Raw genomic sequence first — 8,754 nt, 5'->3', positions numbered from 1 at the left:
CGGGCCCAAACCTGACTGTCCAATGGCCTCTGAAAGATGGAGGCCACCAAGCCACCAAGGGGGAGCAGGTGGAGGAACAACACCCTTTCCCCCCTGGGGTGGTCCAGCCAGTAACCCATTGCGGGGACCGGATGCATCTCTGCCAAAAGCCTCTGGGTTTCGAGATTTGTTTCTGAGTCTCTGGGATCATGGCCATTAAGCAGTTCAATTAGGAACCAGAGAGGTCTCACTTCCAATTATATAACTGAGCCGGAGTTGGTTCATGGGTGTGTCTCCCACATACCTAACTTTTGGATGTTTACTTTCTGGGAGCTCTTTGGCACTATTGCGGCAACATGGGAAGATGTCATCGTTGACAACATTGACATACAATCGACTGGTTCAGCACCTCAATGATTGTGTGAGGAACGCCAAGAGATAGCCACAAAAAGACACCTGTCTTCGAAAACTCTCGAGCTCATTTGCCAACGTGGCTTGGCGCAGGCCTCAGGCAACTGTAAGCGAACATCCAAGCTTGCAAAGCAGTACAGAGAAACAATCAAGAAAGAACCTCAAAGAGAGAAGAGCAGCAGTGCTGGAAGATGCGGCAGAAGCCGGGAAAAGCATTCATAACGCCCGCCTGTCCTTCACCAACTACAAGACCAAGATGACTGCCCTCTGATGTCCTGATGGATCTATCACATCTTCCAGAAGGGCAATGGAGAAGATTATCCATGACTTCTACTCAGATCTCTTCGATAGCCATGTTCACCTGACCACATACCAAATTCCACAGGATGGATATGTCATTCCCAACGTTCTCCTTTTTGAAATCCGACACCCCATTTCGTCAGTAATGAACAGCACCCAGCACACAGACCTGAACACCTGAAGAACCTGCCATCAGTACTCATCAATACATTGGCTCTGCAATTTACACGCTACCTGTCTGAATGCAAGGTTCCGTCCCAATGGAAAACTATCAGGACTGTATTACTGTACAAGAAGGGAGACATCCACGACATTGGCAACTATCACCCGATCTGCCTGTTGTCTGTAGTCTACAAGCTGTTCACTCGAGTCATCCTGAATAGGATTGGCAGAACACTAGAAGAAGGACAACCACGTGAGCAAGCCGGATTCTGAAAAGGATTCAGCATGATCTACCATATCCACATGATAACCAAGCTCATTGAGGCTTCTCGGGAGTTCAAGATGCCGCTCTGTTTAACGTTCATTGATTTAAAGAAGGCCTTTGATTCTATTGAGACTGAAGTGGCAATCGAAGCCCTAGCCAAACAGGGCGTTCAGACTCAATACAATCAGGATCCTCAGTGAGCTGTATTATGGATTCACTACCAGGATCTCACCATTCTTCAAGGAAGTGATCATCCATGTCAAGAGAGGGGTTCAGCAGCGTGATACCATTTCACCGAAACTCTTCAGTGCCACCCTCTAGAATGTCATGCAATTACTGGAATGGGAAGGAATGGGAGTGAAGATAGACGATCGGCAACTACACCACCTCCGCTTCACTGAAGACATTGTTCTAATAACACCAAACATTAACCAAGTGGCACAAATGCTGGCCGACTTCGACCGTGAGTGTGGAAAGGTCAGACTACAGCTGAATCTCATGAAGACAATGTTTATGAGAAATGGTCTCGTTCCTGACATTCCATTCTCAACGGAACAAACATCTCCGAATGCAACAGTTATGTGTACCTAGGTCGAGAAGTCAACATGATGAATGAATGACCTGGCACCTGAGTTGTGCAGGAGAAAAAGAGGAGCTTGGAATGCCTTCAAGAGCATCAAAGAAATAGCTAAGAGGATGAAAAACCTCTGGCTCCGGGCACATCTCTTTGATTCTACTGTTCTTCCTGCATTAACGTACGCCTCAGGGGCTGGAGAGATAGCACAGCGGGTAGGGCATTTGCCTTGCACGTGGCCGACCCAGGTTCGATTCCCAGCATCCCATATGGTCCCCCGAGCACCGCCAGGAGTAACTCCTGAGTGCAGAGGCAGGAGTAACCCCTGTGCATCGCCAGGTGTGACCCAAAAAGAAAAAAAAAAACATACGTCTCAGAGACCTGGGCCCTACGCAAACAGGATGAGAACGCTATTCGGGTCTCCCAAAGAGGAATCAAAAGAGCGATGCTTGGAGTATCACGCTTCACTCAAGTGAAAAAAAAAATCCAGAGTTCCGACCTCCATCGACGATCAAGAATCAGGGATGCTGTCTCGTTTGCCAAGGTGTCGAAAATCAGATGGGCTGGACATATAATGAGATTTGGAGACTAGAGCCGTTACCATCTGGATCCCAGCGGGGCATCAAAAGATCGTGTGGCCGCCCACCTACGAAATGGTCAGACTTCTTCAAGACCCTGAACGATCGGTTTGAGGCTGTTCGTGTTCCTAGAACGAGCAGATGCTATTGGGCGACACTAGCAAGTGACAGGGTCGAATGGAGATGTTACTGGCACCTGCTCAAGCAAATTGATGAGTAATGGGATGTCAAGTGATCAAGTGACTTTCTTGGTGAACTTTGCCCCAAGTTTTTGGGGTCTGGCCAAAGGTGCAGCAGCAATTTTGGAGTATCTGGAAGTCTGAAGGCGCCATCAGGCTGCTGATGCACTCGCCTCACAGGTACAGATTGACCTGTTGGATGCACCATACCCCCGCAAACCCTTTCCTTTTTTTTTTTTCTTTTTGGGTCACACCTGGCGACACACAGGAGTTACTCCTGGCTCTGCACTCAGGAATCACTCCTGGCGGTGCTCAGGGGACCATATGGGATGCTGGGAATCGAACCCGGGTCAGCTGCGTGCGAGGCAAATGCCCTAACCACCGTGCTATTGCTCCAGCCCCACCCTTTCCTTTTGAAAACAAAATTTCCTTTATTGAGGTAACCTGGATTATAATAGTACTAATATTATGTTTTGGGGGGCTCACCCAACAGAGCTTGGGAGCTACTCTCAGGTCAGGGCTCAGGGATCCTTTCCAGTGGTATGGGGGACTGTGCGGTGTAAGCATGAACTCAGCCCTTTGTGCAGTCTCCCACCCTATCACTGCGTTCTCTGCAGTTGCACTGCCGCCCACCACAGCCAGGGGGCACTGTCCCCCCTCTCATCCCCCAGCATCGTCTCCCCGGTTCTCAGCCACGTTGGTGGCATCCAAGACTTTATTTCCTTTGAGCACTGTTTGCTCCCTTACTCCTTCTGTTGGCAGGCTCAGGGGCTGCTCCTGGGGGTGCAGTGCTGGGGCCCATCAAGTCTTTCTCCGGTCCTGCTTCCTTCTCTCTACTCTACATGAGTGAGAGGGTTTTTTTTTGGTGGGAGGGGGGCAAGTAGGGGCTACGCCCATCAGTGCTCAGGGCTTACCAAGCTCCGTACTCAGGAATCATTCCTGGCAGTGCTCCGGGGACCGTGAGGGTGTCAGGGACTGAGCCCGGGGCTTCCCGCATCTAGGCTGCCCTTGTTGAGGATTTATTCCTGGTTTTGCTTTTTGGCCACACCTGCTTGGTCTCTGAATAAGGCCAGCACCTCGCCACTACCAATCCCACGGACAAGAAGGTTTGGGCAGGGGCTGGAGCGATAGCACAGCGGGGAGGGCATGATTCCCAGCATCCCAAATGGCCCCCTGAGCACCGCCAGGAGTAATTCCTGAGTGCAGAGCCAGGAGTAACCCCTGTGCATCGCAGAGTGACTCCCCCCACAAAAAAAGGTTTGGGCAGGAATATGCTGCCCTCATGTCATCTGTCCTTCTCCTCCTCATCTGCTCGCTGCCAGCCCCCAGTGGTTTCATCATTTTTCCTGCTAATGAAATAAACCCCCCACTCGGCATGTTCCTGGGGTATATCCACTCTGCCGCTGCCCTTGCTCTGTCGTGAGTGTCGCCCACACTCTTAGATGGAGTTAGACCAGCGGTCTCCAATAGGGTCACACCCAGCGGTGCTCAGGGCTTACTCCCAGGGATCACTCTTGGCGGGGCTCAGGGGACCATGTGTGGTGCCAGGGGGCGGAACCCCAGGTCAGCCACACGCGAGGCCAGTGCCCTGCCCGCTGTCCTATTGCTCTGCCCGCCCCCCCACTTCAACTTTCTCGTGCCTGTGGACCGGCATCTGGCCTGCATAGCCGTGGACGGATGGCAGAACCACGGTGGGAGTCCAGCGGTTTCCAAGCCGTCCATAACTGTGGACCAGCACCGGGCAGTCAGGGGTCATGACTGAAGGTCGCTTAGTGAGGCTCTTCCGGGAAGTGGGGCTGACCAGGACATTATTCATCTGGTGCCCTGGGGCCGACCACTTCGGCCAGGGAATGACAGGGCCTCAGCCCCTGGCGTAGTCACTGTGTCTGCAGTGATGGGGTGGAGTAGAGCTGAGGCCGGGATGTCTTCTGTGCTCTGGAGCTGTGTTGCCCCACACACCTTGTTTGTGCTTCCAAGCATGCACACAGTATCTAAAACTCTTTCTTCAGAAATGGTGTGCTGGGGGCCCAGCAGGGAGAAGCCTCGCTCTGCCTTTTTGTTTTTGTTTTGGGGCCACACCCAACAGCGCTCAGGAATTACTCCTTGCTCTGTGCTCAGGAATCACCCCTGGGCAGAGTTCAGGGGGACCATATGGAATTGTGGGGATTGAACCCTGATCGGCTGCGTGCAAAGCAAACGCCCTACCCGCCTTGCTATTGCTCTGGCCCAGGACTCTGCGATTTGGGCCAAATCCTAGGCCCTGTAATAGCTTTTTTGGTGTGTGCTTTTTGGGTCACCCTCCACATTGCTCAGTGCGTCCTCCTGGCTCTGCACTCGGGAACCATATGGGGTGCTGGGAATTGAATCCAGGTTGGCTGTGTGCAAGGCAAGTATCCTCCCCACTGTACGTACTATCACTCTGCCCCCACCCTGGTAATAGCTCTTTTCCGGGACTGCAGTCCCTGTAGACCCTGTCATCTAGCCCTGGGAGGGGAGGGCTGGTCACACCCTCCAAATGCCAGAGGAGGGCCTTCCTGCCTTCCCACATGGGACAGACGCTGCCCATCAAGTTCCCACACTCTCCTCATCCCACTGAGCAGTCACTGGCTCCCCCATCCCCCATCCCCCCAGTGCTCTCTGTCTATGCAAGACCCACCGGGACATGCCCTCCGAAGGGACTCTCATAGGCATGCATGATGCCTGTGTATCATCAGCTCTGGCAGCTGGAGGGGGCACGAGGTGCCTGGGCTAGCTTCTGAGCCTCTGGGAAGCCGGACGTCCTGTGTGGGGTGTCCTGTGTACCCTCAGAGCCCCACGGAGGAGGGCAGGGGTGCCCCTTCTCCACAGAGCCTGTCCGGGGTGCCCCAAAGGGGGCCTGTCGGCTGTACTCTGCCCTCCCACTGGGCCGTGGCTTGGGGGTGCACGGCAGCCCCCATGTTGTTCCCAGCAGGAAGGGTGTCGACCACGTGCCTGGCAGAGAGAGGCAAGAGGGGGTTAGGAAGTTTGAGGGTGCAGCTTCCTGCCGTGGGCACCCCCTCTTTATACGCGACATATCACCCACACCCGCACGCCTCCTGATCCCGAGCCCGCGACACGCCCTTCAGTGTGTCTCCGCCCCGGCTGGCCGGGGTCCCACTAGCCGTGGGGGGCGTCGGAGGGGCCTTTTCCTCCCCCACACGGAGCAGGTGAGCCGGGCGCTCACGAATCCGAGGGGGCGGCAGCAGCTGGGAAGCAGCCCTGAAATAAACCCCCCGCCGCCCCCGCGGCCTCCTCCCGGATCCGCTCAGGTGGAAAACAACCCTGTCGCGCGCTTCTCTCGGAACCGGAGCCGGGAGGCGACCCGCAGCGGGCCGGGACCCCCGCCCGCACTCGCCGGGGTCGCGATCTGCAGGGCCCGCGTCTGCAGGGAGGGCGCTCGGCCACGGGGCGGCGCTGCAGGCCTGCGTGGGGCGCCCTGCGCGCCCGTCTCGGCCCGGCCCGTCTCGGAGCGTCCGGGTCCGGCTCCCCGCGCCTGTCTCGGTCCGGCACGGCCCGGTCCGTCTGCGCGCGGGGCGCCCTGGGGTGCTCGGGCGCGCCACCCCGCAGCGCGCATCCTTCCGCAGCTGCAGTTCTGCTCCCCGGGGTCCCCCCGTGCCACGGGCGCGCCTTCTCCCACGTGCTGCTCAGTCCCGAACTTCTGGTGCCTGGACAGTCCCTCCTGCACTATGCGTGACCACTGGACTGTCCCTCCCGCACTGCCCGCGGCCGGGGGCTTCTCCCGAGCCCGCGCTGCCCCGTGCTCCGCCCACCTGCTCCCTGGAGGGTGTGCAGGCAGAATCTCGGTGTGGGGGTGGGCCTGTCTCATTCAGCCCTGCCCGTCCGCGCCTCGGGGTCCACACCCGGCTCCACGGACCCTGAGCACAGGGTCTCTGGGCAGGGGTCCGGAGTAGAGGCCCGAGTCCGGGTGGGCCTGCGGTGGCCCGTCCGTGGCATCATCTGCATCCTCAGACACGCCCTGCAGCGCCCAGCGGGAGGATGCCTGGGACCGGGATCGCCGGGGCGCGGCTGCGCAGGACCCCTCCTTCGCCCCCGCCCCTCCCCCCGCTCATGCCAGCCCCACCCCCAGTGTGGGGGCCTCCCACCCCTCCAGCTGGATGGCGTTCTATTAATATTTCAGTTTGATGAATTAAAGATTCTCTTCTACCCTCCTTGTGCGTCCCAGGAGGGGATTAAAAGCGCATCCGATCCAATCAAATGCCATTAAAATGCAGCCACGAGGGAGGGGGAAGGGCGCGAGCCGGTCTCCCCCCTGCGCTGACCTCTGTGGGGGTCTTTGTAAGGAAGGGGTCGCTGAGGTGAGGAAGGAGCGCCAGGGGGTTCGGGCAGACTGGGGGATGGGTCTCAAGGCTCTCACTCGGACCCTGACCGTGCCCATCCCACGCCGGGCAGCCCCTCCCCCTGCAGGGGCCCTGGGAGCAGCCGAGGCCCCTTGGGGCTTGCTGGGGCTGCGGTGCTGCGGTCCTGTCCAGCCTCCGTCCCTCAGCTGTATGGGTTTCCTTCCGGAAGGAGGTTCTAAGGCAGGGCTGGGGGTGCACACACGCACACCCGGATTCCTAAGCCAGCTGTCAATCACTCAGCCTGGAGGGGCTCTGCCCCCGGCAGAGGCTGGGGAGAGCCCACACCGGGTCGAGACCCCAGGCGCCCTTCTCACTCCTCCCCTCCCTTCAAACCGGACCAGCGCAGTTGACATGTGGCCTGTTTGACACCTGTGGGCGGTGTTCAAAGTTAGGGCCGTCCTGGCCCCCCCCCCATGGGTGCTGTGGTCTGGGTCTGTAACTGGGCGGTTGTGCCTTTGGGACAGAGGTCAGGGTGTGGTGGGTGCATGCTTGCTTGTGTGTGTATGGGTGCACACGTGTGTGCATGTGCAGGTGTGCAAGTGTGTGCATGTGTGGGTATGTGTGGGTGTGTGTGCGTGTGTGTATGGGCCGGTGTATGTGTGGGTGTGAATGAGTGCATGTGCATGGATATGCATGTGCACACATGTATGCATGTATGTGAGTGTACATGTGTGTGCACAGGAGTGTGTGCATGCGTTTTGTGTGTACATGTGCTGCTGTGTGCATGTGGTCATGTGTGTGGTCATGTGCTGACAATTGTGCAGATGTGTGCTGGCATGTGTGCAGTGTGGGCATGTGTGTGAACATGTGTGTGTGCTGGTGTGCATGTGTGTGGGCATGTGTGTGTGAGCGTGTGTGTGCTGGTATGTGTGTCTGTGGGCATGTGTGTGTGGGCATGTGTGTGAGCACATGTGTGTGCTGGTGTGTGTGCAGTATGGGCATGTGTGTGTGCTGGTTTGTGTGAGAGGGGGCATGTGTGTGTGTGGGCATATGTGTGTGTGTGGACATGTGTGTATGCTGGTGTGCGTGTGTGTGTATGTGTGTGTGGGCATGTGTGTGTGGCTGGTGTGTGTGCAGTGTGGGCACGTGTGTGTGCTGGTGTGTGTGAGAGGGGCATGTGTGTGTGCGTGTGGATATGCGGGGGAGAGCAGCATTCTGGGAAGGACACGGAGAGCACTGGAGAAGGAGTGTCCCGTCCTGGCTGCAGTGCCTCACAGGTGCCCGCAGCGGCCAGCTGGCGTGTCTCCCTCCCTCGCCCCTGTCCGGCTGCTGCCCAGTGGCGCGCAGAGTCCTGCCGCTCAGTGCAGGAGCGGCTGCCACCAGGCACCGGGGCAGGAGGGGCTTTTAAATGTTAATTGTATTTTGACATCCCGCCTCCCGACATCCATCCTAACGACATTTGGCTGGAAGCTGACAGCCCCCCCGGACATGGGGAGCCGGAGGAATGATAAATAGTTTGAAACTGCAGCGTGGCAAAGAGGCTGGAAAATCCTGAGTCGTGAAAAAAAAAAGAGGGGTGGGGAGGGGGGTTGGGGGAGAGCCAGAGGGAATTGGGGAGGCAGGGGTGGCACAGATCAAATGGACAGCTCCGGGCACCTGGGACCCCTCCTCGCCCCCTCACCTCCTCTCCCCTCCCAGCTGACTTCCCTTCCAGGGCCACTTCCGCTCCTGCAGCCCCTCTCTCCAGGGCCCCCCGCCCCCTGAATCTGATGGACTCAACCTAGAGCTGGGAAACTGCTGAAGAGGGAGGAAAGGGGGGGATCATCTCTCAGGCCCAAGAACCCCCGAGCCAGGGCTGAAGACGCTAACGCAGTCCTCGGAGCAGGGCACCCCAACTTCCCCCAGCCTCTCCTTGCCCCCCCCGCCTGGTGAACCCCACTCCTTCCCTTTGAGACCCCCGTAAACTCAAGCTAGCCCCCGTCCTCCCGTT

This window comes from Sorex fumeus, unplaced genomic scaffold (genome assembly GCF_029834395.1).
Source record: "Sorex fumeus unplaced genomic scaffold, SorFum_2.1 ptg000094l, whole genome shotgun sequence".
Taxonomy (NCBI): domain Eukaryota; kingdom Metazoa; phylum Chordata; class Mammalia; order Eulipotyphla; family Soricidae; genus Sorex; species Sorex fumeus.
The sequence above is the reverse complement of the archived record's forward strand: the minus strand, read 5'-3'. Positions refer to the sequence as shown.